This window comes from Amblyraja radiata, chromosome 14 (genome assembly GCF_010909765.2).
Source record: "Amblyraja radiata isolate CabotCenter1 chromosome 14, sAmbRad1.1.pri, whole genome shotgun sequence".
Classification (NCBI taxonomy): Eukaryota; Metazoa; Chordata; class Chondrichthyes; order Rajiformes; family Rajidae; genus Amblyraja; species Amblyraja radiata.
Window position 1 is genome coordinate 11,832,400 of NC_045969.1, and position 9,085 is coordinate 11,841,484.

Here is a 9,085-nt window from a genome sequence, read left to right on the forward strand (position 1 = left end):
CATTTTAACCAGATAAACTGGACATTACTAGTATTCCAAGAAGGTTGGAATTTGGCCAGAAGAGTGTTGAGCCAAGTCCAGTATTTTAGCCAGGTTTGCCTTCGAGACAGGCTTGGAGATATGGGGAATTGTCTTTCAAGGCAAGGTCAGAATTATGGCAAGAGTTGTCTTGGGACATGTGAGAATTATCGGAACCGGGCCAGAGTTGCTGTTCAGGACAGACACGAAATGATGGCAGGCGTGGCCTGTTCATTATGAAAGAAGGGTGATCAAACTGATCTCATAAGGTTTCCATGCACAATGATCATCAGAGATATTTGAAGGCATTGCTATGATGAGGCAATTTAACAGTATGATGACAATAAATCATTCAAAGGACTACTCAGAGTTCAAAAAAACTTGTGATTTATTGTTTGCATTATATTTTGATGCTGTATTTGGCTAAAATCCAATGTTTCAGTCTCAAGCTACTTGAGAAATTGTTCTCCCCTATCCAGTTAAATTAAGTTTTATCAAATGGATAGTTGGCCTGTGACTCCGCCCTGGGCAACAGATTGGAGTCAATAGAAACCTGGAACAGCCTTGTTGTTATAAAGCAGTTTCTATTCATTGGACTAACTGGCAATGTAATAGATGTGATGCAGCTGTGCAAGTTGGAGAACTGACAGCATGCTTAATGGCAAACTATAGGGCCATGAAGGTTGTTGATAACACACCTTTGCTATTACCAGCTGAAGCTACTAAAGTCATTATGATGGACAAACAGTCTTCAGCATTGCTCCAGTAGTTGATCAATAAATATGTTATTATATTGCAAATTGATGCTCTGGCCTAAGGTGGGAAAATGCGAATGTCAGCTCTAGTTAGAGGTGCAGGAGATTTGCATGAGTTATTAACTCTTCAGTTATTGGTATCAACTGCCTATAGACCCCATGTGCATTTTGTGGGTTAAAGAGTGATTGAGCGAATATGTATAGCTGCATGCTCAACTTCATGTGGATACACTATGATGTGGCATATGATAAGCACAAATGTGCAATCAAGTAAAAGATCCTGTAAAAGGTACATAATCTAATTTGCCACTGGAGTATCATTAAGTACAGATCAATGACAACACAGAATGGGTGTTGGACCACACAGTATTTATGAAATTCTGATTCAATGCAACATCGAATATAGATATGTTGTTTTCATGCTAATTCAAAGGTGCAAAAATGTGTGGCATAACAGTGGCATACATTCTCGCTACAAGCATGAGGAATGGTATTTTATGTCTTCCTCCATTTTGCTTTATGAGTCAGGTCTTGAAATAAAGTCATCAAGAGCCCGTTTTAGGTTCCAGCTGTGGAATTGGCCTATGCAGTTTGATTCCCGATTTGTCGGGAATAATAATAATGCAACCTTATATGGTTATTTTAAACGTAACTTGCTGGTTCAGCCTGTGGCTCGGGAAATCAGCCGTTGCATGATAAAATCAATTTATGTTCTACAGATTCTCAATAGACTGCTTATGGCTTGGGTTGTCACACCTATTTTCGTATGTATTCACAGTGCTGGAATGGTACCAAAAAGCAGTACTTTGCTGCTTCAGGAGATGGGAAGCGTTTGTTAAATGCTCGTGTTACATTTAAAATGGTACAAATTCTGAGCTATTGCAGTTCATTTAAATGGTTTTTGACAATATTGAGTTATAGGGTCATTAACTGTGCCAAGGTGCTTTCCATCAGACTTACTGCAAATAATGAGGTCCACTTTGTTGGGTTCACCTCGGATATCGAGTTAATAAAGGATATCTGTTACACAAGTTTTCCCAGGACAAGTACAATGCAGTAGGGGAGGTTGACATTGTGTTAACACTATTTCACCAGGGGATTCCAGCTACATTATTAGCTTTGATCGGACCTCATTAGGTAGTTATCCTCCTGGCGCTGGTTAGCGCAACAGGTCACTCGCTACATTATTGTGACAGGAGAGGATGATTACATCTGCAAATATATGCATAGTATTTTATGCTATAATTAATTTAAGCAGAGCAGTAGGGGTGTCAGGTCTCAAAATAGTTCAAGACATACCCAGGGACCTTTCGTTATGTGGGGACATATACAACACTACGTCAAGGTCACTTGTGAGGAGGAGCCATCTTGGGGAACGGCTGCTAACCAGCAGCCGTCTGTTTAATTCATTTTTTTTCTAGTTTTTAGTAAGTCTTGTTCTTCGTTTGTTGGAGAAATGGACTTCTTACTGTGGGGGGAAGGAGGTAAATATACTTCTAGGTCCCTACCTGGTCGGTGAGGCAGCTTTTTCTCCGGGCTGCCCGTCGACCCGTCTTCATGGCCTACCAGCGGGCGTGGAGCGCCGTTTCCTGGCGGGAACCACCCAGCACCTCGGCTTCGTTGGCGGCACAGCGCTGGAGCGCTATCGCGGAGCGGAGAGGGCGATGCCTTGCCTGGGTCGCCGCGCTGGATCGACGCGCTGGAGCTCCGGAGAGATGTGACCGCCGAGATCAACACTTCCGGGCTGCGGGTCTGCGGAGCAGAGCGGGCGGCGCCGACTTTAACATCGGGAGCCTGGGAGCTCCTTTGTCGGCTTCGGAAGCCGACAATCCCCTGCTGGGAAGCGGCCGTTTCCAGGTGGCCCAGCCACTGTGAGGACTCTCCCGACGCCGGGGCAACACCACCCGGCCAGAACTGCCAGGAACATCGGGCCTCCGTAGAGGCAATAGCGGTGGCCTCAATAGGCCTGACTTTTCAGAGAACTGGGGTTGGGGACTGGACTTTGTGCCTTCCCCCACAGTGGTAACCACTGTGGGGGGATGATTTTTCTGTGTGTAAGTTACTATGTTAGTCTGTGTCCAAGATGGCTGTCAGAATGGAGAGTGGACGCTGGCGCGCTTTAGCTGCCGCTGCTCTCTCTTCACATTGTGTTTTTTGATTTTTTTTGATTTTGTGTCTTTGGAGCGATTTCTATCTTTAGTTTGTGTATTGATGATGTCCTTATTATTTATTTTTCTCCGACCATATGTTTTTTTTTCTCTTCTGTTAATCTCCGTAAAGTGTCCTTGAGATTTGAAAGGCGCCCGAAAATAAAATTTATTATTATTATTATTACCATGAGCCTTTGAGACTCTGAGCTAACTATGCTTGTTAATTACAAAAAACGTTATAAGAACGTATCTGCTCAGATCTTGCCAGGTGTCAAAACGGAGTTGAGTTATGCAGGAGTAGATACTGATCCGGTTCTCACTCCACCAGGGCTGCTATAACAGCAGCAGCAAGTGTTAATTACGTTCCGCTGGGCCACATCCTAACGGCTGTAGCATGATCAAACGAATCAGTTTTCAAACATGGTATAATAACCCGTTGCCAGATCAGGGGTATTTCTCAACTTTATTTATGTTCTGTTATAGGTTCCATCCGGATAAGAGATGTGACTATTGTTATTACTTATTTAACATGTTTAAATCTATGTCATGACTGTATGCATTATGAATGTTTTCCCTCATTTGTCAATGGGGCAGTTGTGGTTGTGTAGACTTATTTCTCACGGCATGAAATCACAGAGCTTTGAAATCTTCACGTAGTCACTCACGTGACTCCGAAGTAAAATAGTAAGATTAAACGAGAACTGAGATTAGTATACAAATTTAAAGCACACGGTATTGGGGGTTCAGTATTGATGTGGATAGAGAACTGGCTGGCTGACGGGAAGCAAAGAGTAGGAGTAAACGGGTCCTTTTCACAATGGCAGGCAGTGACTAGTGGGGTACCGCAAGGCTCAGTTCTGGGACCCCAGCTATTTACGATATATATTAATGATTGGGGCGAGGAAATTGAATGCAACATCTCCAAGTTTGCGGATGACACGAAGCTGGGGGGGCAGTGTTAGCTGTGAGGAGGATGCTAGGAGGCTCCGAGGTGACTTGGATAGGCTGGGTGAGTGGGCAAATGCATGGCAGATGCAGTATAATGTGGATAAATGTGAGGTTATCCACTTTGGTGGCAAAAACAGGAAAGTAGATTATTATCTGAATGGTGGCCGATTAGGAAAGGGGGAGATGCAACGAGACCTGGGTGTCATGGTACACCAGTCATTAAAAGTAGGCATGCAGGTACAGCAGGCAGTGAAGAAGGCGAATTGTATGTTAGCATTCATAGCAAAAGGATTTTAGTATAGGAGCAGGGGGGTTCTACTGCAGTTGTACAGGGTCTTGGTGAGACCACACCTGGAGTATTGCGTACAGTTTTTTTCCTCCTAATCTGAGGAAAGACATTCTTGCCATAGAGGGAGTACAGAGAAGGTTCACCAGACTGATTCCTGGGATGTCAGGACTTTCATATGAAGAAAGACTGGATAGACTCGGCTTGTACTCGCTAGAATTTAGAAGACTGAAGGGGGATCTTATAGAAACTTACAAAATTCTTAAGGGGTTGGACAGGCTAGATGCAGGAAGATTGTTCCCGATGTTGGGAAAGTCCAGAACAAGGGGTCACAGTTTAAGGATAAGGGGGAAATCTTTTAGGACCGAGATGAGGAAAACTTTTTTCACACAGAGAGTGGTGAATCTGGAATTCTCTCCCGCAGAAGGTAGTTGAGGCCAGTTCATTGGCTATATTTAAGAGGGAGTTAGATGTGGCCCTTGTGGCTAAAGGGATCAGGGGGTATGGAGAGAAGGCAGGACAGGATACTGAGTTGGATGATCAGCCATGATCATATTGAATGGCGGTGCAGGCTCGAAGGGCCGAATGGCCTACTCCTGCACCTATTTTCTATGTTTCTATGTTACCAGTTTGAAGTTTGATCTTTATTTTATGAGGAGTTACGATGAGGGATTACGTGCCCTCCGCTTCCAACCCTCATTAAGGTCATCTGGTAGTTCTAGTCTTCTTTCATCTTACTATCATACTTCACTCACTATTATCTGTGATTTCACACCGCTGCTTTGAAGATTGGCACATGTGCGGCTGTACGGGCTTCTTCACGTAATCCCTCATCGTAACTCCTCATAAAATAAAGATCAAACTTCAAACTGGTAAGTTCTCGTTTAATCTTACTATTTTGTTTAATTTAGTTTAGAGATGCAGCACAGAAACAGGACCTTCGGCCACCTAGTCTGCTCTGACCAGCGATCCCCAGACATGAACACTATCCAAAACATCCCAGGGACAATTTTTTGTAGTTTTAATACCAAACCAATTAACCTACCAACCTGTACATCTTTGGAGTGCGGGAGGAAACCGGAACACCTGAAGAAAACCCACGCAGGTCACGGGGTTAACATACAATCTCCGTACAGACAGCACCCGTAGTCAGGATCGAACCCGAGTCTCTGATGCTGCAGGGCAGCAACTCTGCCGCTGCGCCATTGTGCCACAGCTGAAATGTGTCTAAGAACGGAACATGTTGGTTGCAAACCAGTTGAGTGAATTTCGTGATGTGGTGACAAGGTTTGTGGCAATTTTGTTTTCCTCTTAAATTACAGTTCAATTGGCGAGATCGGATTTTGTACTTTACGGCTGGAGACCAGTGTGCCTTGATAACTGGGGCACCAACGATGCAAAACAAGTCTGTAGGAAGATGGGATTCCCCAGGTAACGCTAACCAAAATGGTGTGTTTCTGGTGCATTTCCTCAAAGGGAATAATTTACCTGATCATGACCTTTCAAATGTTTTCAATTACGTTGCCAGGGTTCGAGGGCGTGAGCTATAGGGAGAAGTTGAGCAGGCGAACACTTGATTCCTTGGAATGTAGGTGGATGAGGGGTGAATTATCTGTGAGCTGTTAAAGTGTTGCAAGAGGATGGTGTCATGACAACCGGTTCAAAGCATTCAGTGAAGATAGCAACAACTAAAGTAGGGCAGTCCGAGACATCGGCAGCGACAACCCAAGAACCAAAGATACCAGACACTATGATATTTGCCAGGAACTGTCATCACAAGTGGGAGGGACCTGAATTCTAAACTCAGAGAAGACCACAGAATGAACCTGGCCAATTCATTCATACGGGTAATATCTGAGTCCAAGTCATGAGTTTTGTGTTTTTGTTTAAGAAATGATAAGTTGGAACAGTAAAGCAAATGAAAAGTTATTAGAAGTCAATGAGGTTGCATTCACACTTAAGTAACTCAGTTCAGTTCAGTTTAGTTTATTGTCGCGTGTACCGAGATACAGTGAAAAGCTTTTTGTCGCGTGCTAACCAGTCATCAGAACGAAAAACAGGATTACAATCAATCAACAGTGTATAGATACATGATAAGGGAATAACGTTTAGTGCAAGGTAAAACCAGCAAAGTCCAGTAAAGGATAATCCGAGGGTCATCAAAGAGGTAGATAGTAGTTCAGGACTGCTCTCTGGTTGTGGTAGGTTGATGCAGTTGTCTGATATCAACTGGGAAGAAACTGTTCCTGAATCTGGAGGTGTGCGTTTGCACATTTCTATACCTTTTGCCTGATGGCGGAGGGGAGAAGAGGGAGTGGCCAGGGTGCGAATCGTCCTTGATTATGCTGCTGGCCTTGCCGAGACAGCGTGAGGTATGAATGGAATCAATAGAAACTCGAGCATTAATAAAGATAAAGTTGTACGAGATCTTGGTTCAGATTCTTTTGTTGATTGACATGTCAGTTGATACCCTGTACAAGTAATAGTTTCAACAATCCTTTAAGACGCTCCTCACAATTTACCTCGTTGATCAAGTTTATGGTCATCTACTCTAAAATCTTCTTCTGATCTTATTATAATTTTGTGTTTTCTCGTACTCTGATGTATCCCCACAAATATTACTTCACCTCCAACAAACCTAGAACTGAAACAATGTCTTACTGACTAACTAATTTTCTCCACAACAATGCTTATTTTATTTCATGAGGTCATAAGTGATAGGAACAGAATTAGGCCATTCGGCCCATCATGGCTGATCTATCTCTTCCTCCGAACCCCATTCCCCTGTCTTTTCCCCATAACCTGACACCCATACTAATCAAGATATTATCTATGCTTTAAAAATATCCATTGTCTTATCCTCCAAAGCCTTCTGCGGCAAAGAATTTCACAGATTCACCACCCTCTGACTGAAGAATTTACTCCTCGTCTCCTTCCTCAAGGAATATCCTTTAATTCTGAGGCTATGACCTCTAGTCCTAGACTCTCACCTGTGGAAACATCCTCTCCACATCCACTCTATCTGCAGTTAACTATTTGGTACGTTTCAATGAAGTCCCCCCTCATTCTTCTAAACTCCAGCGAGTACAGGCCCAGTGCCATCAAACGCGCATCATATGTTAACCCACTCATTTCCTGTTTTGCTCCTATGATTATCTCACATCAATCAAATTTATTTTTGACTAATTCATGTACAAGCACTTTCGTGTTCTTAATGTCTGACTTTTACGCAAAATTATGCTGCAAAGAAAAGTGTAAGAAAAATGCAGATCCTGGACAGTTAATCATCTTAAATCTCCAGGGATAGGTTCCATTGTTTACTGGGTTTGTTGTTAATATGTTTAACATATTACCTTATTTACACATATTAAATTTGGTTTGCTTTGGCAACGCTCTATGCAAATACTCCCACTCCCTCCTATTGTGCAGTTTAACCTGAGCAGGTCGGACCAGTTTAACATGCAGGGCCAACTTCTCTTTCCCTTTAAACCAATCGTAAATGGTCTTGTGTACAATCTCTAACCTTCATCGATGTATTGTCACATCTATTGTGAGCAATTTTGAATTGAATAATTGAATTGAATTGAATACATTTTATTAGCCAAGTCTGTATACATGCAAGGAATTTGCCTTGGTACTTTGCTGGCAAGTAAGAACACGATACAGTAGACAATTAAAAATAAAACATTATAATTTAAACATGAAGAATGACATAAAATACCAGAGCACAAGGAGGCTACAGACTTTTACTTTTGAATAGAGCTACTGCTCGTGGGGGAAAAAAGCTGTTTTTATGTCTGGCGGTGGCGGCTTTGACATTTTGGAATCACCTTACAGAGGGAAGTGTTTCAAAGAGTTTGTGGCCTGGGTGAGAGGGGTCAGAGATGTTCTTACCCCTTACCATACTGTGATGCAGTTGGTAAGGATGCTCTCGATGGTGCAGCGGTAGAAGTTCACCAGGATCTGAGGAGACAGATGGACCTTCTTCAGTCTCCTCAGGAAGAAGAGACGCTGGTGAGCCTTCTTGATCAGAGTTGAGGTATTGTGGGTCCAAGAGAGGTCATCGGAGATGTTGACTCCCAGGAACCTGAAGCTAGAAACACGTTCCACCTCCGTCCCGTTAATGTGGATGGGGGTGTGCGTGCCGCTCCTGGACTTCCTGAAGTCTACAATGAGCTCCTTGGTCTTCTTGGAGTTAAGGGCCAGGTTGTTGTCAGCGCACCATGCTGCTAAGTGCTGGACCTCCTCCCTGTAGGCCGACTCATCGTTGTTGCTGATGAGGCCAATCACCGTTGTATCATCTGCATACTTGATGATGGTGTTAGTACCATGTACAGGTGTGCAGTCATAGGTGAAGAGGGAGTAGAGGAGGAGGCTCAGCACACAGCCCTGTGGAACGCCAGTGTTCAGGGTGAGGGTTGAAGAGGTGTGCTTGTCTAACCTAACAGACTGGGGTCTGTTGGTTAGAAAGTCCAGTATCCAGTTGCAGAGGGAGGGGTCGATGCCCAGGTTACCGAGTTTGGTGATCAGTTTTAATGGTATAATGGTGTTGAATGCTGAGCTGTAATCGATGAACAGCATTCTTACGTAAGTGTCTCTGTTGTCGAGGTGGGAGAGGGCGGAGTGAAGTGCCGTTGAGATGGCATCCTCCGTACTCCTGTTCTTGCGGTAGGCAAACTGATAGGGATCCAGTGTGGGGGGTAGGCAGCTTTTGAGGTGTGCCAGGACCAGCCTCTCGAAGCACTTGGTGATGATGGGGGTAAGTGCAACTGGGCGGAAGTCGTTGAGGCTTGCCGCAGTGGAGTGTTTTGGCACTGGCACGATGGAGGTGGTTTTAAGGCACGTGGGGACAACGAGGACAGACGCTGTGATTGCAGTATAAAACTGGGCCATCATTGCCTGTGGCAGATTGTGTTCTCTCAGCTGCT